This window comes from Ranitomeya imitator, chromosome 6 (genome assembly GCF_032444005.1).
Source record: "Ranitomeya imitator isolate aRanImi1 chromosome 6, aRanImi1.pri, whole genome shotgun sequence".
NCBI lineage: Eukaryota > Metazoa > Chordata > Amphibia > Anura > Dendrobatidae > Ranitomeya > Ranitomeya imitator.
In genome coordinates this window covers 324,865,367-324,893,091 of record NC_091287.1, presented here as the reverse complement: position 1 = coordinate 324,893,091, position 27,725 = coordinate 324,865,367, and positions in this window count along the sequence as shown.

Genomic DNA, 27,725 nt, shown 5'->3' with positions numbered 1-27,725 from the left:
ATATGTGCCTTCTTGAGCAGGGGACCTTGTAGGTACTGCAGGATTTTAAACCTTTACAGCATAATGTGTTACCATTGGTTTTCTTGGTGACTGTGGTCCCAGCTGCCTTGAGATCCTCCCGTGTAGTTTTAGGCTGATCCCTCACCTTCCTCATGATCAAGGATATCCCACGAGGTGCCCCAGATCGATGTTGATTGACAGTCATTTTGTATTTCTTACATTTTCTTACTATTGCATCAACAGTTGTCTCCTTCTTACCCAGCGTCTTACTTACTTAGGTTTGTAGCTCAGTCCAGCTTTGTGCAGGTTATGATCTTGTCCTTGACATCCTTATAAATCTCTTTGGTCTTGCCCGTGTTGTAGAGGTTAAAGTCTGACTGATTAATTGAGTCTGGGGACAGGAGTTTTTTTTATAGAGGTGACTATGTAAGACAGCTGTCTTTAATGCAGGTAATGAGTTAATTAGGAACGTCTAACTGGTCTGGAGGAGCCAGAACTCTTTGTGGTTGGTAGGGGATCAAATACTTATTTCCAGCGATGGACTGGAGCACCTTGGGCCCACCAGAGGAAATCATTCTTGGGGCCCACTATGTGGCTACATAGAAATAAATACAAGACACCAATTGTGCGGTAAAATACGCTAATATCAGGGTATAATATAAGGTAGTATACGTCGTAATGATATAGCAGGGGTTGGGGTAGCCCCCTCATAGAACATAAAGTAGCACCCTCATATAGTATAATGCAGCACCCTCATAGAATATAATGTAGCCTCCTTATAGAATATAAAGTGGCACCCTCATAGAATATAATGCAGCCCTCATATAGCATAATGCAGCCCCTTCATCTATAATATAACGCTGGGAGCGTCACTCTGTCCGAAGCCTCTATAGACTGCGCAAGCGCAAGCGCCGGCGCAGTCTGGGCCTCACAGAGCGACGCTCCCGGGAGATCGCGGTGTGCGTTCACACTGAACACACACCGCGATCTCCACCGCAGAAGCAGGGACCGCCAGGAGGGTGAGTATCGCCTATATTCACCTGTCCCCGTTCCATCGCTGAGCGGCGCCATCTTCCCAATCTTCGGTCTGTGGCCTTCAGTTCAGAGGGCGCGATGACGCGCTTAATGCGCGCCGGCGCCGCCCTCTGACTGAACAGTCACGGCCAGGAGACCGGGAAGATGGCGGCGCTCAGCGATGGAATGCCGGACAGGTGAGTATTGTAAGTGCTGGGGGGGCCTGAGCTGGTGGCGATACCGGCACCTGACCCCCACAGCGCGCCGGTGTCCCCGCCTGCTCAGGCCTCCCAGCACTCGGCGCCGAGCGGGTCAGAGGCAGTATGGGGACGCAGGATGGAGCAGCACATAAGGATGGGGACGCAGGATGGAGCAGCACATAAGGATGGGGACGCAGGATGGAGCAGCACATAAGGATGGGGACGCAGGATGGAGCAGCACATAACAGTATGGGGACGCAGGATGGAGCAGCACATAAGGATGGGGACGCAGGATGGAGCAGCACATAAGGATGGGGACGCAGGATGCAGCAGCACATAACAGTATGGGGACGCAGGATGGAGCAGCACATAAGGATGGGGACGCAGGATGGAGCAGCACATAAGGATGGGGACGCAGGATGGAGCAGCACATAAGGATGGGGACGCAGGATGGAGCAGCACATAAGGATGGGGACGCAGGATGGAGCAGCACATAAGGATGGGGACGCAGGATGCAGCAGCACATAAGGATGGGGACGCAGGATGGAGCAGCACATAAGGATGGGGACGCAGGATGGAGCAGCACATAAGGATGGGGACGCAGGATGGAGCAGCACATAAGGATGGGGACGCAGGATGGAGCAGCACATAAGGATGGGGACGCAGGATGCAGCAGCACATAAGGATGGGGACGCAGGATGGAGCAGCACATAACAGTATGGGGACGCAGGATGGAGAAGGACATAAGGATGGGGACGCAGGATGGAGCAGCACATAAGGATGGGGACGCAGGATGGAGCAGCACATAACAGTATGGGGACGCAGGATGGAGCAGGACATAAGGATGGGGACGCAGGATGGAGCAGCACATAAGGATGGGGACGCAGGATGGAGCAGCACATAACAGTATGGGGACGCAGGATGGAGCAGGACATAAGGATGGGGACGCAGGATGGAGCAGCACATAAGGATGGGGACGCAGGATGGAGCAGCACATAAGGATGGGGACGCAGGATGGAGCAGCACATAAGGATGGGGACGCAGGATGGAGCAGCACATAAGGATGGGGACGCAGGATGGAGCAGCACATAAGGATGGGGACGCAGGATGCAGCAGCACATAAGGATGGGGACGCAGGATGGAGCAGCACATAACAGTATGGGGACGCAGGATGGAGCAGGACATAAGGATGGGGATGCATTATGGAGCAGCACATAAGGATGGGGACGCAGGATGGAGCAGCACATAAGGATGGGGACGCAGGATGGAGCAGCACATAAGGATGGGGACGCAGGATGGAGCAGCACATAACAGTATGGGGACGCAGGATGGAGCAGCACATAAGGATGGGGATGCAGGATGGAGCAGCACATAAGGATGGGGACGCAGGATGCAGCATGAACATAAGGATGGGGACGCAGGATGGAGCAGCACATAACGATGGGGACGCAGGATGGAGCAGCACATAAGGATGGGGACGCAGGATGGAGCAGCACATAAGGATGGGGACGCAGGATGGAGCAGCACATAAGGATGGGGACACAGGATGGAGCAGCACATAAGGATGGGGACGCAGGATGGAGCAGCACATAACAGGATGGGGACGCAGGATGGAGCAGCACATAAGGATGGGGACGCAGGATGGGAGCAGCACATAAGGATGGGGACGCAGGATGGAGCAGCACATAACAGGATGGGGACGCAGGATGGAGCAGCACATAAGGATGGGGACGCAGGATGCAGCAGCACATAAGGATGGGGACGCAGGATGGAGCAGCGCATGACAGGATGGGGACGCATGATGGAGCAGCGCATGACAGGATGGGGACGCAGGATGGAGCAGCACATGACAGGATGGGGACGCAGGATGGGAGCAGCGCAACACAGGATGGGAGCAGCGCATCACAGGATGGGGACGCAGGATGGGAGCAGCGCATGACAGCATGGGGACGCAGGATGGGAGCAGCGCATGACAGGAAAGGGAACGCAGGATGGAGCAGCACATGACAGGATGGGGACGCAGGATGGAGCAGCGCATGACAGGATGGGGACGCAGAATGGAGCAGCACATGTCAGGATGGGGACACAGGATGGAGCAGCGCATGACAGGATGGGGACGCAGGATGGAGCAGCACATACCATGATGGAGACAATATACCAATATAAATGCTCGCCACCCGGGCGTAGAACGGGTTCAATAGCTAGTAGAATATAATGTAGCCTCCTCATAGGGTATAATGCACTCCCTTCATAGAGTATAATGCTACCCCCTCATAGGATATAATGCAACCCCCATCATAGGGTATAATGCAGCCCCCTCATAGGGTATAATGCACCCCCCTCAAAAGGTATAATGCAACCCCCCTCATAGGGTAAAATTCAGCCCCCCTCATAGGGTATAATGCACCTGCTTCATAGGGTATAATGCAGCCCCCTTCATAGGGTATAATGCAACCCCCCTCATATGGTATACTGCAGCCTCTCATAGGGTATAATACACCCCATTCATAGGGTATAATGCTACCCCCTCATAGGATATAATGCAGCCCCTCTTATATGTTATAATGCAACCCCCCTCATGGGGTATAATGTTGCCATTTCATAGAGTATAATGCTGCCCCCTTATTGTTAGAATCTATTGTTTTTGACCATCCGCCATCTTCTTGTGGTTTTCTGGCTGCTGGTCTTTTTTCCCTGGTGCTGGGTTGCCTTAGATCAGGTGATTGTTTCACCCTTTATTACCCAGCACCTGTCTCCCATTCCTTGCTGGACAACAGTGTTAATCTGGGATCTCTGGTTCTATCTTTAGTTTCTGTTTTCAGTTGGTTTCTGTAGCTGTCTCAGTGTTTTCTATTAGGATGTGACCTGTTTTTATACCCAGTCCTTAGATCTTTCAAGGACCTCCTTCCCCCTATCTATAGGTCTTCGCTGAGATTAAACTAGGATCATCGGTGGGTCTATTTGCAAGGAATGGGTCGCCCACTCCATCGTAGGGTATCAGCCTAGTCTCAATGCAGGGTCAGTTTCCCCCCTTCTATCCTAGTTCTGTGTTGCAGTTCCATAACACTTATAGGGTATAAAGCTGCCAACTCATAGGGTATAATGCACCCTTCTCATAGGGTATTATGCTGTCACCTCATAGGGTATAATGCTGCCCTCTCATAGGGTATAATGCACCCCCTTCATAGGGTAAAATGCTGCCCCCCAGGGTATAACGCAACCAGGACTCACTGATACATATATATATATATGCATATATATATATATATATAAACAAACCACAATACTCACCTCTCCTCCTCGTTCCCACGCTGATTCCGGTATCAGCAGCTGCACTGGCATCTGTCTGGCACACAGACAGCGATGAAGTGATATAATTGCGCACCTGCTGTGTCAGAGGCAGAGGGGAATTATTGCTTTCAACTGTGTCGGCATCTATGATGCCGATACAGTTGAATGAAGCATGCACTGGGGGCAGCGCTGGTGCCGGGCTGGGGTCCCTGAGGAAACAGGGTCTCTGGTCTGCAGGGCCTGATAGTGGGCAGTGTTAGCCGCAGCCTGCAGCTAAAACTCCGCTATTAAAGTGAAATTAATTTTCACTCCTCTCCACACTCATTGGGGAATGGTGAAGAGTGAATATTCATTTCTCTTTAGCAGCAGGCACAGGCTTTAGCCGCAGCAGCTGGGTTCTGCCTCCTGTCACCCGCTGCTGCTACGCTGGCACCGGGGCCCCCATAGCAGCTGCGTATTGTGCCACTATTAGCAACTCGCCACTGGCTGGGGGCCCTGTTATGATGCGGTGGTCTAGGAGCAACATGGAACGAGCTCTGAAGGAAGTGGTAACAGTACTGACTGCAGTCCCTAAGCTCAACACAACACTAGAAGTAGCCGTGGAATGCTCCTAACTCTCCCTAGGCATCTCGTCACAGCCTAAGAGCTAACTACCCCTAAAGACAGAAGCAGGAAAACTATCTTGCCTCAGAGAAAATCCCAAAAGGATAGATTAGCCCCCCACAAATAATGACTGTGAGTGGAGAGGAAAAAGACATACACAGAATGAAACCAGGATGAGCACAGGAGGCCAGTCTAGCTTGATAGATAGGACAGGATGGAATACTGTGCGGTCAGTATAAAACACTACAAAAATCCATGCAGAGTTTACAAAAAAATTTCCACACCTGACTAAAGGTGTGGAGGGTAAATCTGCTTCCCAGAGCTTCCAGCAAGACTGAATTAATTCATACTGATAACACTGGACAAACATAGAAAGCACTGAACGGATAAGTACACAACCTGTGAACAGAAAAGCGCAAGCAAAAACTTAGCTTTGCTGAACTGGTCAGGATAACAGGGAAATCCAAAGAGATGTGAATCCAACCAGGAACCATTTACAAGTGGCACTGGCTGAAGGAACAGCCAGGGCTAAATAGCCGAGCAGAAGAGACGATAAGTGGAGGCAGCTGATGACAGCTAACTCCAAGGAGCAGCCATACCACTTGAAACCACAAGAGGGAGCCCAAGAGCAGAACTCACAAAAGTGCCACTTACAACCACCGGAGGGAGCCCAAGAGCGGAATTCACAACAGTACCCCCCCTTGAGGAGGGGTCACCGAACCCTCACCAGAGCCCCCAGGCCGATCAGGACGAGCCAAATGAAAAGCATGAACCAAATCGGTGGCATGGACATCGGAGGCAGCAACCCAAGAATTATCCTCCTGGCCATAACCCTTCCACTTGACAAGATACTGAAGCCTCCGCCTCGAAAAATGAGAATCCAAAATCTTCTCAACCTCATATTCCAACTCTCCCTCAACCAACATCGGGGCAGGAGGGTGAACCGAGGGAACAACGGCACCACATATCTCCGCAACAAAGATCTATGGAAAACATTATGAATGGCAAAAGAGGCTGGAAGAGCCAAACGAAAAGACACCGGATTAATAATTTCAGAAATTTTATAAGGACCAATAAACTGAGGCTTAAACTTAGGGGAAGAAACCTTCATAGGAACATGACGAGAAGACAACCAAACCAATTCCCCCACACGAAGCCGGGGACCAACACACCGACGGCGGTTAGCAAAACGTTGAGCCCTTTCCTGATACAACGTCAAATTGTCCACCACATGAGTCCAAATCTGCTGCAGCCTGTCCACCACAGAATCAACACCAGGACAATCAGAAGGCTCAACCTGCCCAGAAGAAAAACGAGGATGAAAACCAAAATTACAAAAGAAAGGTGAAACCAAAGTAGCCGAACTAACCCGATTATTAAGGGCAAACTCGGCCAACGGCAAGAAAGACACCCAATCATCCTGATCAGCAGACACAAAGCATCTCAAATAGGTCTCCAAGGTCTGATTAGTTCGCTCAGTTTGGCCATTAGTCTGAGGATGAAACGCCGAAGAAAAAGACAAACCAGAGCACAGAAAAAAAATGGTTCAGAACTTTCTTTTCCTTCTTTTGAGATGCATTTAATTCATTTTTTGCCACTTGTACTGTTATGATGCGGTGGTCTAAGAGCAACATGGAACGAGCTCTGAAGGAAGTGGTAACAGTACTGACCGCAGTCCCTAAGCTCAACACAACACTAGAAGTAGCCGTGGAATGCTCCTAACTCTCCCTAGGCATCTCATCACAGCCTAAGAGCTAACTACCCCTAAAGACAGAAGCAGGAAAACTATCTTGCCTCAGAGAAAATCCCCAAAGGATAGATTAGCCCCCCACAAATAATGACTGTGAGTGGAGAGGAAAAAGACATACACAGAATGAAACCAGGATGAGCACAGGAGGCCAGTCTAGCTTGATAGATAGGACAGGATGGAATACTGTGCGGTCAGTATAAAACACTACAAAATCCACGCAGAGTTTACAAAAAAATTTCCACACCTGACTAAAGGTGTGGAGGGTAAATCTGCTTCCCAGAGCTTCCAGCAAGACTGAATTAATTCATACTGATAACGCTGGACAAACATAGAAAGCACTGAACGGATAAGTCCACAATCTGTGAGCAGAAAAGCGCAAGCAAAAACTTAGCTTTGCTGAACTGGTCAGGATAACAGGGAAATCCAAAGAGATGTGAATCCAACCAGGAACCATTTACAAGTGGCACTGGCTGAAGGAACAGCCAGGGCTAAATAGCCAAGCAGAAGAGACGATAAGTGGAGGCAGCTGATGACAGCTAACTCCAAGGAGCAGCCATACCACTTGAAACCACAAGAGAGAGCCCAAGAGCAGAACTCACAAAAGTGCCACTTACAACCACCGGAGGGAGCCCAAGAGCGGAATTCACAACAGGGCCCCTGGAGCAGTGGGGGTCCCTAGGCAGCTGCTGGCCCTGTATGCCAGCAAGTGTGAGTTTTTTGGGCCCACCGAAGAATCATTCGGTTCTCAGGTGGGCCAGTCCGACCCTGCTTATTTCTCACTGCAAAAGGCAAATAAATTTATATAATTTATGCAATGTGATTTTCTGGATTTTACTTTTGATATTCTATCTCTCAATGTTAATATTAACCTACCCTTAAAATTATGGACTGTTCATGTATTTGTCAGTGGGCAAACTTACAAAATCATCAAGGGATCAAATACTTATTTCCCCCACTGTAAAAGTACCTAGGCAATTCTTGCAAAAATCACTCGACTTAATTAGCTCTCTGGCTGGATTATGCATAGTTAACCAGGGAATACCCAACATAATAGGAGTAGGGAGGTCTTCCATAAGGTAACAAGAAAGGAGCTGCATTTGAAAAGCCCCTATCTGAAGGTTAAAGTTATTTGCTATTTACATAACGCTTCCCTTACCAAGAGGTGCAGAGTCGCAAATATGGGGATGGACTTTGCCAACTTACTACAGCTGAGACCATAGATCTGAGTGAACCAAGCATTCACCACATTGGCTCCTGCCTTACTATCCAGTAGGACATATATCAGTTTCCGTACCTATAACCACTTCTGCAGGTAGGATAAACTAAGACACACCTTTGGAGGACATATATATGCCCAGGTAGTAATTCTCCACACAACCTGGGGTCAGAGGTTTTCTGATGGTTTCTGGTGCTTAGCTATAGATGGACGAACCCCAATAAAATAATCCTTTTTGCAACAGTAAAAGCACACCCCTGTCTTGCGGCCAACCCACAAGAGACCCATAACGGGAGAGAAGCCCCCTAACTGCATAAGTTCTTCAGAGCACACAGGGACAACTTCAGTCCTAAGAAATACCAGAGGGGCTGGGGTCACCACTGGCCTATCCTGCAGGTGTCTGTCTATATGTATGGCAAGAGCAATAGCGGCCTCCAACAATGCAGGAGTTTTGTATGGCACCAATGCATCTTTTAAATGATTAGTCTAGCCCTAACTCCTAAGGGCAGGATCATTCCACTGGATGTCAGTTGTCTACCTACAGAATTCTGAACAAAAATCCTCTGCTGGTCAGTCTCCCTGCTGAATTTAACGCAGTTGTAGACTCCGCAAAGGAGACTTGGTCTGGGTCATCATAAATGAGGCCAATAGCCCCGAAATATCCATCCACCAACAAGTGACAATGAGTCAGATGGGAGTGAGAACACCCAGGATTGAGGGTCTCCTTGAAGAAGGGGACACAAAAATCCCAACTCTCTGTACCTCACTCCAACATGCCCGTGGACAAAGCCTGAAATAAAGTTTACAGGCTTTGTGGAACATGACAAATTTGTTCCGATCCCCAAGAACTTATCTAGCAGTGCCAGTTTAGGTTCCGGTCCAGCTGTCTGTTGTGAAGAAACTTTAGATCGTAGGTCTCATAGCTTACAAGGCAAACCCTGCAGCTGTCTCGCAAGGCTAGCGACGGGATCCTTGTCAAGATCAAAAAATGTGGGGCCTGTGAAAATGTCAGGCTGTGTCAGTCTTTGGTAACAAAGGGGGGCTCAATTTGTCCCTGTAACTGTCCCTGTCTCTGGGATATTCTTGAAAGTAGAGAGGCCCGAGTCTCTGGCTTTAATATGCTCCTGTTAATGTACTAAGCTGTCCCCTACCCCTTCCCCAGGTGGTCTGGGAGAGATATGTTTGTCTATAATCATGTAAGACAAACAGGGATAACAGAAAGCAACTTACATGCAAAAACACTCATCAAAGGTAGTGAGGAATAAAGGGAAGGATAGAAATGTACAAATGGGAATAGGATAATGGAGAAACCATACGCCTATAACAGAATACAACAATCTCCAGCAGCAACTACAAAGACCATCTTCAGCACATGAACTCCAGCCAGGAAGCAAACTTTCACAAACGGGGATGTGAAGTTCTGGCTAGGTTTTATAGAGGGAGAAAATGAGCAGGTCATGGGCAGCTGTGAGATGGAGCTGCATGTCTCTAAACAGCATACAAAGAGCCTTTAACCTCTTCAGTTCAAACCCAAAGAAAACAAAGTCTATTTAATAGGAGGATCAAAACACACAGGCTAAATGGATGACCTGCGATTCACAATACTTAATGTTCGCCTAACTCTAGATCTCCTTGGAGAACATGATACACTCATAATAGGAACATTTTAAAGTTTTAAAATAGTGTTAACCAATTTCTGTTGGGGTTCTGTCACTTTGTATGGTAAGATAACAATCATAGACTTTTCCTGGTAACAAAAATAACACTGGTCTACAAAAAAATTTTTTGTTTTCTGGCATGGACTTTAAGAACAGTTTTAGACTAATTTGAGGGTGCTGAATTCAAATCTGATCTTATAATTTGTCTATCACATCACATTTTTGCGCTATAGGTATATAGCCCATTTTCATGAATTCCATGATAAGTATAAGTAGTGTATGAAAAGGGTCGGTATATACAGTTCACTAAGGTAAATTTAATTTTCATTTAGTCTCCCAATAAATGTGAGAATATCTTTGTTTTCTTTGAATATGCATAATTCCCATTTGTTATGATAACACCCTTGTTTTCTGTGCTACTGGGACAGTAGAGCTACAGCAGAGCATTGGGTGAAAACTGAATAGCCTCAGCGACAGCGTTTGGCATCTGGCGATAAGAATGTCATCCATGATCCTCTAGTGCAGGGGTGTCAAACTGCATTCCTCGAGGGCCGCAAACCATGCGTGTTTTCAAGATTTCCTTAGCTTTGCACAAGGTGCTGTAATCATTATGTGTGTAGGTGATTAAATTATCACCTGTGCAGTACAAGGAAATCCTGAAAACATGACCTGTTTGTGGCCCTCGAGGAATGCAGTTTGACACCCCTGCTCTAGTAGATAGGAAGGGCATTGTCTTTCCTCTGTTACACATAAAACTTGGATTGATGAAGCAGTTCATCAAACCTCTCAATCACAGTGGAGAATGCTTTTATTATATATGTTCAACTTTTCTTGGTCTTAGTGAAGAGAAGGCTGGAATATTTGATGGACCTCAAATAAGAACACTTATGAGAGACCCAAATTTTATCACATCAATGAATGAGCCAGAAGAAAGAGCTTGGAATGCATTTTGTAATGTGGTGCAGAATGTTCTAGGGAATAAGAAAGCAGACAACTATGAAGAGATTGTGGAAGAGCTACTAATGAGTCTGCGTAATCTTGGATGTAGAATGAGTATCAAGATTTACCATTTACACAGCCAATAGGACTTTTTCCAGAGAACTTTGGGGATGTGAGCGAGGAACAAGGGGAGCGTTTTCATCAGGACATTAAAACAATGGAAGAACGGTAGCAAGGCCGGTGGGACTCACATATGATGGCTGACTATTGCTGGAGCTTGATGAGAGACAACCCAGAAGCTGTACATCACAGATCAGCCAAGAAAAGAAAGTTCAAATAACTGCCATTTGTCATTCATCTGTATGCCATATATATATGTGTTTTTATATTTTGTAGTTTAATTCTGTAAGTATATTTGATTTGCTGTACATAGACTTTGTAATCTGTGTTATTCCTTGAATAAAAATATACAAAATGTAGTGCTGAAAATTATGTGTTTTTATCATAAAACATTAGGAGTAATTTCCATCAAAAATTTTAAATATGTCGAAATCCTGATGTGATAGCCAAAAACAGAGTTCATATTCGTAATCAGCAGCCAAAATTGACTTAAAATATGTTTTAAAACCTTTTGCCAGAAAAATTGCATTGAACAGTGTAATAAATACACTGACAGAAACCATAAAGGTGTTGTGTGCAACAAGCCTTGAACAGATAAATAGTGAATATATAGTGTATTGATCAATATGTAAGTCATGAATAGTGATGAGCGAATATACTCGTTACTCTCGATTTCTCAAGCACGCTCGGGGGTCCTCTGAGTATTTTTTAGTGCTCGGAGATTTAGTTTTTCTTGCCGCAGCTGAATGATTTACATCTGTTATCCAGCATAAGTACAGGTCCTTCTCAAAAAATTAGCATATAATGTTAAATTTCATTATTTACCATAATGTAATGATTACAATTAAACTTTCATATATTATAGATTCATTATCCACCAACTGAAATTTGTCAGGTCTTTTATTGTTTTAATACTGATGATTTTGGCATACAACTCCTGATAACCCAAAAAAACCTGTCTCAATAAATTAGCATATCAAGAAAAGGTTCTCTAAACGACCTATTACCCTAATCTTCTGAATCAACTAATTAACTCTAAACACATGCAAAAGATACCTGAGGCTTTTATAAACTCCCTGCCTGGTTCATTACTCAAAACCCCCATCATGGGTAAGACTAGCGACCTGACAGATGTCAAGAAGGCCATCATTGACACCCTCAAGCAAGAGGGTAAGACCCAGAAAGAAATTTCTCAACAAATAGGCTGTTCCCAGAGTGCTGTATCAAGGCACCGCAATGGTAAGTCTGTTGGAAGGAAACAATGTGGCAGAAAACGCTGTACAACGAGAAGAGGAGACCGGACCCTGAGGAGGATTGTGGAGAAGGACCGATTCCAGACCTTGGGGAACCTGAGGAAGCAGTGGACTGAGTCTGGTGTGGAAACATCCAGAGCCACCGTGCACAGGCGTGTGCAGGAAATGGGCTACAGGTGCCGCATTCCCCAGGTAAAGCCACTATTGAGCTACAGAGAAGCAGCACTGGACTGTTGCTAAGTGGTCCCAAGTACTTTTTTCTGATGAAAGCAAATTTTGCATGTCATTCGGAAATCAAGGTGCCAGTGTCTGGAGGAAGACTGGGGAGAAGGAAATGCCAAAATGCCTGAAGTCCAGTGTCAAGTACCCACAGTCAGTGATGGTGTGGGGTGCCATGTCAGCTGCTGGTGTTGGTCCACTGTGTTTCATCAAGGGCAGGGTCAATGCAGCTAGCTATCAGGAGATTTTGGAGCACTTCATGCTTCCATCGGCTGAAATGCTTTATGGAGATGAAGATTTCATTTTTCAGCACGACCTGGCACCTGCTCACAGTGCCAAAACCACTGGTAAATGGTTTACTGACCATGGTATTACTGTGCTCAATTGGCCTGCCAACTCTCCTGACCTGAACCCCATAGAGAATCTGTGGGATATTGTGAAGAGAAAGTTGAGAGACGCAAGACCCAACACTCTGGATGAGCTTAAGGCCGCTATTGAAGCATCCTGGGCCTCCATAACATCTCAGCAGTGTCACAGGCTGATTGCCTCCATGCCACGCCGCATTGAAGCAGTCATTTCTGCCAAAGGATTCCCGACCAAGTATTGAGTGCATAACTGAACATTATTATTTGTTGGTTTTTTTGTTTGTTATTAAAAAACACTTTTATTTGATTGGATGGGTGAAATATGCTAATTTATTGAGACAGGTTTTTTGGGTTATCAGGAGTTGTATGCCAAAATCATCAGTATTAAAACAATAAAAGACCTGACAAATTTCAGTTGGTGGATAATGAATCTATAATATATGAAAGTTTAATTGTAATCATTACATTATGGTAAATAATGAAATTTAACACTATATGCTAATTTTTTGAGAAGGACCTGTACATGTGGGGGTTGCCTGGTTGCTAGGGAATCCCCACATGTACTTTTGCTGGCTAACGGATGAAAATCATTCACCTGCGGCAAGAAAAACTAAGTCTCCGAGCACTAAAAAATACTCGGAGGACCCCCGAGCATGCTTGAGAAATCTCGAGTAACAAGTATATTCGCTCATCACTAGTCATGAATAATAGATCAGTGAAGGTCCAACTCCTGATACCCCCATGTATCAGCTGATTGGATGTGCCATGGTGTATGGAAATGGCACAGCTCCATACATTGTGTAGTGGCCTTTAATGATATTGAAACTCCCTCCCACAGTGCCACTCACTACCAATACTTATCATAGGAGTAGCTTTGATAAGCTGCAACCCCTAAAATCAGCTGGTTGGGGGGTGCATGAAGTCTGATCCTCTGGTAGGAGGTTCTACTCATGAGTGACAGCTATTTCTGTGAAGACCGTCAATCACTGATTGGAACTACCACTAAACTATAAAGCCCAGAAAGAGCAGGGATTTACATACATAATATACAGGTTAGGCTAGGTTCACATTTGTACATTGGCAGATATATGAAGTACATGCTGAATGATTACGTATATGTCAGAAACAAATGCGAGGATGTGCTATATGTCAAATTACATCGTTCTAAATTTCAACTTATCCATTTACGTCAATATACATTTTTTTACATTTTTTTCATGCTTTATTCACCTTATTTTTAATAGTACCAGCAGGAACATTTCAATGTCTTTAACCCTTTAATGACAGCCAATACGTCTTTTAACTGACCTGAGATATAAGAGACTAGCCTCCACATACAGGTAACAATCCAGCAGCTGTCGGCTGTACACTATAGCTGACAACTTGCTGTATTAGCCACAATCAGTGTTGGCACCATCCATATCTGTTTAACCCCTTAGATGCTGCTGTAATTAGTGACTACATCATTATAAATGGTTAAGAGAGTGTGGGGGCTTCCTCTTTATCCCAATTGGTATCCTCAGATCATGATTTTGTGGTCCTGATGTTTGCGATGGCAATTCATGACCATATAGCGGCCTCAGAGTCTGACGGCTGTAGTAATCTGTTCAGAAGTTACTGACATTTAGGTGGTAAAAATGCACATTTTCATTTCTGTTATACCACTTTGCATTAATTCCTGTAAAGCACCTGAAGGGTTAATAAACTACCTGACAGCCGTTTTCAATATGTCAGGGGGTGCGGTTTTCAAAATGGTATAACTTTTGGGGGCTTCCCAATATATGAGACCCCTAAAGTCACTTCAAACATGGATAGGTTCCTAAAAAATACATTTTGTAAATTTCCTTGCAAAAATGAAAAACAGCTGCTACATTTTTAAACCTCCTAAAATGCTAACAAAATAAAATAACATTTTACAAATGGTGCTGAGGTAAAGCTGACATGTGGGAAATGTTATGTATTAATGGTTTGCTGTGGTATGACCATCTGGATTAAATAAATAATCATTCAAATCTTGAAAATTGCTAATTATTTAACATTTTTCAAAAATTTTTGATATTTTTTATAAATAAACACAAAACATATTAACCTAAATTTACCATTATCATAAAGTATAATGTGTCACGAAAAAAAAATCTCAAAATCACTGGGATTTGTTGAAGCGTTGCAGAGTTATTACCACATAAAATGACTGTGGTCAGATTCCAAAAATTTGGCTCCGTCACACCTACATATAGGTTTCAGTACATTTTACATTGAAATTTATGAAGACAAAAACTTATACATCATTCATACTTTTTTCTTGAACCAAAAGAAATTAGTCAAATATGTTTTTTTTATACATATAAAAAAAAGTAACATGACATAAACTTGACAAAATGTAGGAAAAAGAACATTTTTTGCCCATATTAGTCTATGGATTCACTGCCATATACATCTAACTAAATACAGCAGTATGCACAATATAAATGTGAACAAAGCCTTATAATGAATCTTTTCCTACAAATTCATAGATAATTTTGCCCAACTCCTCCTGTTCTATAACTCACTACCTATTTATTGGACTATGGGCAGAGACAGACTGCCCTATAACTCGTGCGAGAATTGCGTAAACCTCTTACTGGCTGTCTGCTCTCCTGACCTGAGCTTCACAGCTGCATAGAAAGACATCACGCTGTCAAGTTCAGGTCATGAGAGGTGCCGGGCCAGTCCTTGCAGTGCGATGCGATCATTGCACAAGTTATACTGCAGTCAGTCTCTGCTCTACATGTTCAACTTCTTGAACTTGCTGTCTTTTCATTTTGACATTTTTATTATTAGCTGTAGCGAAAGGTGACAGATAGAAATTCTGATTTGTGGGAACCTGTTGTCGGATTCCACTAACCCATGACAATGGGTCAGGAATTCATTCAGTTGCAGAGAGGTTTGATGACTTGTAACATATCATGTGCAATAATTGATTGTGCTTTGGTGGAGAAATTGAAGCTGTCTTATTCTTTACTAATTATTAGCCGCATTAAGTATCATATTCTCAATAGAAGCTGTACTTAATAATTCAGCAACTAAACAAAGGGCAATGAAATGTGTAAACAGCATCATTCACCCGAGACACTTCAGTCAAATGTCTCTTATTACATAGATACAGTTGTGGCCAAAAGTATTGACGCTCCTGCAATTCTGTCAGACAATACTCAGTTTCTTCCTGAAATTGATTGCAAACACAATTTCTTTGTTATTATTATCTTCATTTAATTTGTCTTAAATGAAAAAACACAAAAAGAATTGTCCTAAAGCCAAATTGGATATAATTCCACACCAAACATAAAAAGAGGGTTTACAAAAGTATTGGCACTGTTCAAAAAATTATTATTATCATCATGTGATGCTTCACTAATTTGTGTAATTAACAGCACCTGTAACTTACCTGTGGTACGTAACAGGTGTTGGCAATAACTAAATCACACTTGCAGCCAGTTGACATGGATTAAAGTTGACAACCTCTGTCCTGTGTCCTTGTGTGTACCACATTGAGCATGGAGAAAAGAAAGAAGACCAAAGAACTGTCTGAGGACTTGAGAAACCAAATTATGAGGAAACATGAGCAATCTCAAGGCTACAAGTCCATCTCCAAAGACCTGAATGTTCCTGTGTCTACCGTGCGCAGTGTCATCAAGAAGTTTAAAGCCCATGGCACTGTGGCTAACCTCCCTAGATGTGGATGGAAAAGAAAAATTGACAAGAGATTTCAATGCAAGATTGAGCGGATGTTGGATAAAGAACCTCGATTAACATCCAAACAAGTTCAAGTTGCTCTGCAGTCCAAGGGTACAGCAGTGTCAAATCGTACTATCCGTCGGCGTCTAAATGAAAAGGGACTGTATGGTAGGAGACCCAGAAAGACCCCACTTCTAACACCGAGACATAAAAAAGGCAGGCTGGAGTTTGCCAAAACTTACCTGAAAAAGCCTAAAACGTTTTGGAAGAATGTTCTCTGGTCAGATGAGACAAAAGTAGAGCTTTTTGGGCAAAGGCATCAACATAGAGTTTACAGGAGAAAAAAAGAGGCATTCAAAGAAAAGAACACAGTCCCTACAGTCAAACATGGCGGAGGTTCCCTGATGTTTTGGGGTTGCTTTGCTGCCTCTGGCACTGGACTGCTTGACCGTGTGCATGGCATTATGAAGTCTAAAGACTACCAACAAATTTTGCAGCATAATGTAGGGCCCAGTGTGAGAAAGCTGGGTCTCCCTCAGAGGTCATGGGTCTTCCAGCAGGACAATGACCCCAAACACACTTCAAAAAGCACTAGAAAATGGTTTGAGAGAAAGCACTGGAGACTTCTAAGGTGGCCAGCAATGAGTCCAGACCTGAATCCAATAAAACCCCTGTGGAGAGATCTAAAAATGGCAGTTTGGAGAAGGCACCCTTCAAATATCAGGGACCTGGAGCAGTTTGCCAAAGAAGAATGGTCTAAAATTCCAGCAGAGTATTGTAAGAAACCCATTGATGGTCACCTGAAGTGGTTGGTCGCAGTTATTTTGGCTAAAGGTTGTGCAACCAAGTATTAGGCTGAGGGTGCCAATACTTTTGTCTGGCCCATTTTTGGAGTTTTTTGTGAAATGATCAATGTTTTGCTTTTTGCTTCATTCTCTTTTGTGTTTTTTCATTTAAGACAAATTAAATGAAGATAATAATACCAAAGAATTTGTGATTGCAATCATTTTCAGGAAGAAATTGAGTATTATCTGAGAGAATTGCAGGGGTATCAATACTTTTGGCCACAACTGTATATATATATATATATACGGTATATACATGCTATTTGTACACAGCAGCATAAATGATTCACCAAAATCATTTTTTCTAAATGAGAAATTGTTATAAACGCAAAAAACATGCTGCAGGATCTGGACACTACTTAATTACAGAAATCAGTTTGATTACTTCACTTTAATTCTCTGATTAATGTTTTTTACATCAGACCTGCCAGGCCAGGAAAATTATCTAAACATGAATTAATAGTGTCAATAAAAAAATGAAGAAAGCTACATTTTATAATGCACTTAAAAGGTTTGTTATCACCGGTCCTTACAATAGATGAAAATGTGTGGATGGGTGGTGGTCCAACCACTGGGCCCCACACCAATTGGCAGAATGATGAACTTTTATCACAGTTAGGCCATGTTCACACGTTCAGTTTTTGGAGAGTTTGTTATATCAGTATTCTTAACCAGGAGTGGGTGAGAAATACAGAAGTGATGACGTGTTTCTATTATACTTTTCCTCTGATTGTTTCACTCCTAATTTTGGTTTATAAATACTGATGTAGAATGCTGACCAAATACTGAATGTGTGAACATGGCCTTGGGATGGAACCACAGTGAACATGCTCCATTTATTTCCCATGGAGCTGCTAAGCTCTGCCCTCAGACTTTTTCTAACAGCCCCATGGCAAATGAGTGGAGCGGTGGTTATGTGTCTGACCTGCAACTCCATTTTGTAAATGGGAAACAAATGCCCCTGTCGAGAATAAAAATTACAATGTCAGGTAACACTTCCATACACCGCTGATCGCACAGGATCCACCATTCAAGTGACTTCACCCAGCTGAGCCTGCTCCTCCTTTCTTCACATTAATCTTTGCATTTTCTTATTATAAGCTTCAATTCTTATATTTGCAGATGATACAAAACTGTGTAAAGCAGTTAATACAAGAGAAGATAGTATTCTGCTACAGATGGATCTGGATAAGTTGGAAACTTGGGCTGAAAGGTGGCAGATGAGGTTTAACAATGATAAATGTAAGGTTATACACATGGGAAGAAGGAATCAATATCACCATTACACACTGAACGGGAAACCACTGGGTAAATCTGACAGGGAGAAGGACTTGGGGATCCTAGTTAATGATAAACTTACCTGGAGCAGCCAGTGCCAGGCAGCAGCTGCCAAGGCAAACAGGATCATGGGGTGCATTAAAAGAGGTCTGGATACACATGATGAGAGCATTATACTGCCTCTGTACAAATCCCTAGTTAGACCGCACATGGAGTACTGTGTCCAGTTTTGGGCACCGGTGCTCAGGAAGGATATAATGGAACTAGAGAGAGTACAAAGGAGGGCAACAAAATTAATAAAGGGGATGGGAGAACTACAATACCCAGATAGATTAGCGAAATTAGGATTATTTAGTCTAGAAAAAAGACGACTGAGGGGCGATCTAATAACCATGTATAAGTATATAAGGGGACAATACAAATATCTCGCTGAGGATCTGTTTATACCAAGGAAGGTGACGGGCACAAGGGGGAATTCTTTGCGTCTGGAGGAGAGAAGGTTTTTCCACCAACATAGAAGAGGATTCTTTACTGTTAGGGCAGTGAGAATCTGGAATTGCTTGCCTGAGGAGGTGGTGATGGCGAACTCAGTCGAGGAGTTCAAGAGAGGCCTGGATGTCTTCCTGGAGCAGAACAATATTGTATCATACAATTATTAGGTTCTGTAGAAGGACATAGATCTGGGGATTTATTATGATGGAATATAGGCTGAACTGGATGGACAAATGTCTTTTTTCGGCCTTACTAACTATGTTACTATGTTACTATGTAACTTTTAACCCTTATAACGTCCTAACAAAAAATCTATGTTTCCAAAATTGTGCTTATGTAAAGTTGACATGTGGGAAACGTTATTTATTAACTATTTTTTGTGACACCACTCTCTGATTTAAGGGTACAAAAACTTAAAGTTTGAAAATTGCGAAATTTTCAAAATTTTTGCCAACTTTCAGTTGTTTTCGTAATTAAACGCAAGGTATATCGAAGAAATTTTACCACAAACATGAAGTACAAAATGTCATGAAAAAACAGTCTCATAATCCGTGGGATACGTTGAAGTGTTCCAGAGCTATAACTTCATAAATTGACAATGGTCAGAATTGTAAAAACTGGCTTGGTCATTAAAGGGAATCTGTCACCCCCCAGGGGTTTGTAACTAAAAGAGCCACCTTGTGCAGCACTGATGCTGCATTCTGACGAGGTGGCTCTTTTAGTTCGGGTCCCTGTCACTGCTGAAATAATCATTTTTGGAATTTTTCCCTCATACCTTGAAATCGACAGGGAGGAAGGTCTTTCCCCCCTAATTCAGATGCCTTCTAGCCGTCACTCATGGCCTCTGCGCGGCGGGCGCCGCCTCCTCTTCCTTTATTAGCTTTCCCGGTGCCTGCTCTGTAAGTTCGAAGGGCAGCTTGTCAGAATGCAGCATTAGTGCTGCACAAAGTGACTCTTTTAGTTACAAACGCCTGGGGGGGGGGGGGGGGGGGGGTGACAGGTTCCCTTTAAGTACTGAATTGTCTCTGTCACTAAGGGGTTAAATAAGGTTAGATGTCTAGTGTGACAGAAATATGAACGTTAAAAAAAAGTTTTCATGTTGTCAGTAAATGGGAAAATGTATATTTCCATCAAGAAGCTGAAAAATCAGCCTTGATTATGTGCAGCATGCCAGAATTTCAGCTACATGAGTGGGAGAGCAAAAAAGATTGTTCATTTTTTTAACTTTGTTTAAGTGACGTTAATCAATAAGCTGTATGAAATAGCCCTTTAATTTTACCTTAATTTTTCTAGCTTCTCTTTTTTTCATTTCAAGTAAACATTTCAACAGTCAATTGACTAATATGTTGCTTTATATTTTTTAAAGGAATCTATTTATAAAGATTCTTTTGTGTTTTAAATAATGTAAGGTGTAGGTGTGCAATTTTCTTTCTTTTCTGAAATTAAGGTTTATGATTCTACTTATTGCTGCATTTCTTTTACTAAGTTGAATTAAAGTTTGAAAGTCTCTTGTATCCATGGGATAGGGGAAAATACAGTTTGATCGCTGGGGATTCAACCTTGGGGATCTCCACTACTGGGACTGTGTTGAAAAAACACCAGCAGGAATTTAGAAACACACAAATTGCAACTCATTTATGGACTGAAATGAGTATTCATGTTTGGAAGTTATTTTAATGAATGTTATAGACTGATGCAGGTACTACTTAGCCATTTATTACAGACTAGATGGTGGCCCGATTCTAACGCATCGGGTATTCTAGAATATGCATGTTCACGTAGTATATTGCCCAGCCACATAGTATATTGCCCAGCCACATAGTATATTGCCCAGCCACATAGTATATTGCCCAGTCACGTAGTATATTGCCCAGCCACGTAGTATATTTCCCAGCCACGTAGTATATTGCCCAGTCACGTGGTATATTGCCCAGCCACGTAGTATATTGCCCAGTCATGTAGTATATTGCCCAGCCACGTAGTATATTGCACAGTCACGTAGTATATTGTCCAGCCACATAGTATATTGTCCAGCCACATAGTATATTGCCCAGCCACGTAGTATATTGCCCAGACACATAGTATATTGCCCAGCCACATAGTATATTGCACAGTCACATAGTATATTGTCCAGCCACATAGTATATTGCCCAGCCATGTAGTACATTGCACAGTCACGTAGTATATTGTCCAGCCACGTAGTAAATGCCCAGCCACGTAATATATTGCACAGTTACGTAGTATATTGCCCAGACATGTAGTATATTGCCCAGTGACGTAGTATATTGCCCAGACACGTAGTATATTGCCCAGCTACGTAGTATATTGCCCAGTGACGTAGTATATTGCCCAGTCATGTAGTATATTGCCCAGCCACGTAGTATATTGCCCAGTTACGTAGTATATTGCCCAGCCACATAGTATATTGCCCAGTCACATAGTATATTGCCCAGTGACATAGTATATTGCCCAGCCATGTAGTATATTGCCCAGCCACGTAGTATATTGCCCAGTGACGTAGTATATTGCCCAGCCACGTAGTATATAGCCCAGTGACCCCATTCCATCACATCTCCTCCAGTCCCTTTCCCCGGCTGTCACCTCTTACCTAACAAAAATTTTCAACCTTTCCCTCACTTCCGGTATTTTTCCCTCCTCATTTAAGCATGCCATCATACATCCATTACTTAAAAAACCATCCCTCGATCAAAACTGTGCCGCTAATTATAGACCTGTCTCTAATCTTCCCTTCATCTCTAAACTCCTCGAACGCCTGGTCCACTCCCGTCTTACCCGCTATCTCTCAGATAACTCTCTTCTCGACCCTCTTCAATCTGGCTTCCGCTCTTTACACTCTACTGAAACTGCCCTCACTAAAGTCTCCAATGACCTACTAACAGCTAAATCTAATGGTCACTACTCCATGCTAATTCTCTTGGATCTCTCTGCAGCATTCGACACTGTGGATCATCAGCTCCTCCTCACTATGCTCCGCTCCATCGGCCTCAAGGACACCGTTCTCTCCTGGTTCTCCTCCTATCTCTCTGACCGATCCTTCACTGTATGTTTTGCTGGTTCCTCCTCCTCTCACCTTCCCCTTACGGTTGGGGTTCCTCAAGGATCAGTCCTAGGCCCCCTCCTCTTCTCTTTGTATACTGCCCCTATTGGACAAACAATCAGTAGATTTGGTTTCCAGTACCATCTCTATGCTGACGACACCCAATTATACACTTCTGCTCCTGATATCACACCGACCTTTTTAGAAAACACCAGTGATTGTCTTACCGCTGTCTCTAACATCATGTCCTCCCTCTACCTGAAACTAAACCTGTCAAAAACTGAACTCCTCGTGTTCTCTCCCTCTACTAACCTACCTTTGCCTGACATTGCCATCTCCGTGTGCGGTTCCACCATTACTCCAAAGCAACATGCCCGCTGCCTTGGGGTCATCCTTGATTCTGACCTTTCATTCACCCCCTACATCCGATCACTGGCTCGCTCTTCTTACCTGCATCTCAAAAACATTTCTAGAATTCGCCCTTTTCTTACTTTCGACTCTGCAAAAACTCTGACTGTTTCACTTATTCATTCTCGTCTGGACTATTGTAACTCTCTATTAATCGGCCTCCCTCTTGCAAAACTCTCCCCGCTCCAATCTGTCCTGAATGCTGCAGCCAGGATCATATTCCTCACCAACCGTTACACCGATGCCTCTACCCTGTGCCAGTCATTACACTGGCTACCCATCCACTCCAGAATCCAGTACAAAACTACTACCCTCATCCACAAAGCACTCCATGGCTCAGCACCACCCTACATCTCCTCCCTGGTATCAGTCTACCACCCTACCCGTGCCCTCCGCTCCGCTAATGACCTCAGGTTAGCATCCTCAATAATCAGAACCTCCCACTCCCGTCTCCAAGACTTTACACGTGCTGCGCCGATTCTTTGGAATGCACTACCTAGGCTAATACGATTAATCCTCAATCCCCACAGTTTTAAGCGTGCCCTAAAAACTCATTTGTTCAGACTGGCCTACCGCCTCAATGCATTAACCTAACGATCCCTGTGTGGCCTATTTATAATAATAAAAAAAAAAAAGGTTCCTCGCATCATGTTCTCATACACTTTATGCAGTATTAGCCCTCTGTGTCTGTACTGCTACATACTTAGGCAGTGAACTGGTTCATGCAGCTTTACATGAACACCTGAGCCTTACACTATGGCTGGTCCGAATAACTAAAGCAATTGTTACCATCCACCTCTCGTGTCTCCCCTTTTCCCCATAGTTTGTAAGCTTGCGAGCAGGGCCCTCACTCCTCCTGGTATCTGTTTTGAACTGTATTTCTGTTATGCTGTAATGTCTATTGTCTGTACAAGTCCCCTCTATAATTTGTAAAGCGCTGCGGAATATGTTGGCGCTATATAAATAAAAATTATTATTATATTATTATATATTGCCCAACCACGTAGTATATTGCCCAGCCACGTAGTATATTGCCCAGCCACGTAGTATATTGCCCAGTCACGTAGTATATTGCCCAGCCACGTAGTATATTGCCCAGTCACGTAGTATATTGCCCAGCCATGTAGTATATTGCCCAGTCACGTAGTATATTGCCCAGTCACATAGTATATTGCCCAGTGACGTAGTATATTGCCCAGTGACGTAGTATATTGCCCAGCCACGTAGTATATTGCCCAGTTACGTAGTATATTGCCTAGTGACGTAGTATAATGCGCAGCAACGTAGTATTTTGCCCAGTTACGTAGTATATTGCCTAGTGACATAGTATATTGCGCAGCCATGTAGTATATTGCCCAGTGACGTAGTATACAGCACAGACCGTAACGTCATGGCAGGTCCTTCTCCCATACCATCTTTGCCACCGGAACCTGCAACGGAAGATGGCGGCCTGCGCGAGCGACTACGGAGGGTGAGTATAGCAGGTTTTTTTTTATTATTATTTTTAACATTACATTTTTTACTATTGATGCCGCATAGGCAGCATCAATAGTAAAAAGTTGGGGACACACAGGGTTAATAGCAGCGGTAACGGAGTGCGTTACCCGCGGCATAACACGGTCCGTTACCGCCGGCATTAACCCTGTGTTAGCGGTGACCGGAGGGGAGTATGCGGGCGACAGGCACTGGGCAGTGACTGCGGGGAGTACGGAGCGGCCATTTTCTTCTGGACAGTGCCCGTCGCTGATTGGTCGCAGCAGCCATGACAGGCAGCTGGCGAGACCAATCAGCGGATGAATAACCGTGACAGAAGGACAGACAGACGGAAGTGACCCTTAGACAATTATATATAAGATTTGCCACTAGGAGATCCAAACCACTAGATGCTATAGAATGGGGTATATGCATTTTCTGAGCGCTAGGGTCTCAAAAAATGGTACAATGGGGTCAAGAGTGTTTCAGACACTTGAACTTTGGCACCAACACTAAAGAGCCAAGAAACTAATAACTAGAATGCAAAAACAAAACATTGGTATCAGTGACTGGGATAGAGACTGCAAGAACACACTGGAACAAAATAGTCGGAGAGGTAGAGAGCCGCACCAGCAGACTAAGCTGCTCCTTACACTGTGTAAAGTGGAACAGCAAAATGATTACTCCATCATTTCTAACATCATAGACAAGACAATGTAATGGAAAAACTGACACACCAAAGACCTTTTCTTCTTCCTACAGTAACAGTGCACTGTTGTTACTGACAGGCATATCAATATTGAGGTTGATTTTCCTTAATAAGTTCTATACTCTGAAAAACTCCAGGACAGACATTCCTAGAAACAGAAACATTTCTTATTCAAGTAATAGATGTAAGGTTTCCTCTATGTCATAACATCTAGTGAGACGGCAGATGACCAAATGTGTCCCATTATTGATGAGCGATGTTACAGACAAAATGTAATATAACGCAGTAATGCTTAATTGTACCCAGAAGACTAGTAGAGTAAATGCATAAACAGAAAGGAAGCCAGTTACAGACATGTTTAAGAGTTTCCATTTCATGTTGTTCACTAATTAAATTGCTTGACTGCTGGAGATTAGTGATGATCGAGCACTAAAATGCTTGATTGGAAGTCAATGGGAAGCTCAAGCATTTTTCCAGAAGGACAAACTAATGGAAATGTTGGGGTACCATTAGCATTTTTAAATTCTGTCCGATTTTGTTCCTGAAAAATCAGACGAGTGTAATGCAAGTGTCATGCGTTTTTCATGCGAGTACAGTTGGTAACACCTAGCATCCAATTTACATCCAATTTACAGGAAAATGCGATCCGATTGCAATGCGATTATAACATGAGCTGTTACATAGAGCAATTCTTCAAGATTTATATAAATATATACAGTACAGACCAAAAGTTTGGACACACCTTCTCATTTAAAGATTTTTCTGTATTTTCATGACTATGAAAATTGTACATTCACACTGAAGGCATCAAAACTATGAATTAACACATATGGAATTATATACTTAACAAAAAAGTGTGAAACAAATGAAAATATGTCTTATATTCTAGGTTCTTCAAAGTAGCCACCTTTTGCTTTGATGACTGCTTTGCACGCTCTTCGTGAGCTTCAAGAGGTAGTCACCAGGAATGGTCTTCCAACAATCTTGAAGGAGTTCCCAGAGATGCTTAGCACTTGTTGACCCTTTTGCCTTCATTCTGTGGTCCAGCTCACCCAAACTGTCTCGATTGGGTTCAGGTCTGGTGACTGTGGAGGCCAGGTCATCTGGCATAGCACCCCATCACTCTCCTTCTTGGTCAAATAGCCCTTACACAGCCTGGAGGTGTGTTTGGGGTAATTGATCTGTTGAAAAATAAATGCTGGTCCAACTAAACACAAGCCGGATGGAATAGAATGCCGCTGCAAGATGCTGTGGTAGCCATGCTGGTTCAGTATGCCTTCAATTTTGAATAAATCCCCAACAGTGTCACCAGCAAAGCACCCCCACACCTTCACACCTCCTCCTCCATGCTTTACGATGGGAACCAGGCATGTAGAGTCCATCCGTTCACCTTTTCTGCGTCGCACAAAGACACGATGGTTGGAATAAAAGATCTCAAATTTGGACTCATCAGACCAAAACACAGATTTCCCATGGTCGAATGTCCATTCCTTGTGTTCTTTAGCCCAAACAAGTCTCTTCTGCTTGTTGCCTGTCCTTAGCAGTGGTTTCCAAGCAGCTATTTTACCATGAAGGTGTGCTGCACAAAGTCTCCTTTTAACAGTTGTAGAGATGTGTCTCCTGCTAGAACTCTGTGTGGCATTGACCTGGTCTCTAATCTGAGCTGCTGTTAACCTGGGATTTCTGAGGCTGGTGACTCGGATAAACTTATTCTCAGAAGCAGAGGTGATTCTTGGTCTTCCTTTCCTAGGGCGGTCCTCATGTGAGCCAGTTTCTTTGTAGCGCTTGATGTTTTTTGCCACTGCACTTGGGGACACTTTCAAAGTTTTCCCAATTTTTCGGACTGACTGATCTTCATTTCTTAAAGTAATGATGGCCACTCATTTTTCTTTACTTAGCTGCTTTTTTCTTGCCATAATACAAATTTTAACAGTCTATTCAGTAGGACTATCAGCTGTGTATCCACCAGTCCTCTGCACAACACAACTGATGGTCCCAACCCCATTTATAAGGCAATAAATCCCACTTATTAAACCTGACAGGGAAACACCTGTGAAGTGAAAACCATTCCCGGTGACTACCCCTTGAAGCTCATCAAGAGAATGCCAAGAGTGTACAAAGCAGTCATCAAAGCAAAAGGTATCTACTTTGAAGAACCTAGAATATGAGACATATTTTCAGTTGTTTCACGCTTTTTTGTTAAGTATATAATTCCACATGTGTTAATTCATAGTTTTGATGCCTTCAGTGTGAATGTATAATTTTCATAGTCATGAAAATACAGAAAAATCTTCAAATGAGAAAGTGTGCAAACTTTTGATCTGTACTGTATATATATATATATATATATATATATATATATATATATATATATATGTATATATATATATACAGTACAGACCAAAAGTTTGGACACACCTTCTCATTTAAAGATTTTTCTGTATTTTCATGACTGTGAAAATTGTAAATTCACACTAAAACTATGAATTAACACATGTGGAATTATATACTTAACAAAAAAGTGTGAAACAACTGAAAATATGTCTTATATTTTAGGTTCTTCAAAGTAGCGACTTTTTGCTTTGATAACTGCTTTGCGCAGTCTTGGCATTCTCTTGATGAGCTTCAAGAGGTAGTCACTGGAAATGCTCTTCCAACAATCTTGAAGCAGTTCCCAGAGATGCTTAGCACTTGTTGGCCCTTTTGCCTTCACTCTGCGGTCCAGCTCACCCCAAACCATCTCGATTGGGTTCAGGTCTGGTGACTGTGGAGGCCAGGTCATATGGCGTAGCACCCCATCACTCTCCTTCTGGGTCAATTAGCCCTTACACAGCCTGGAGGTGTGTTTCGGGTCATTGTCCTGTTGAAAAATAAATGATGGTCCAGCTAAACGCAAACCGGATGGAATAGCATGCTGCTGCAAGATGCTGTGGTAGCCATGCTGTTTCAGTATGCCTCCAATTTTGAACTAATCCCCAATAGTGTCACCAGCAATGCACCCCCACACCATCACACATCCTCCTCCATGCTTCACGGTGGCATGTAGAGTCCATCCGTTCACCTTTTCTGCGTCGCACAAAGACACGGTGGTTGGAACCAAAGATCTCAAATTTGGACTCA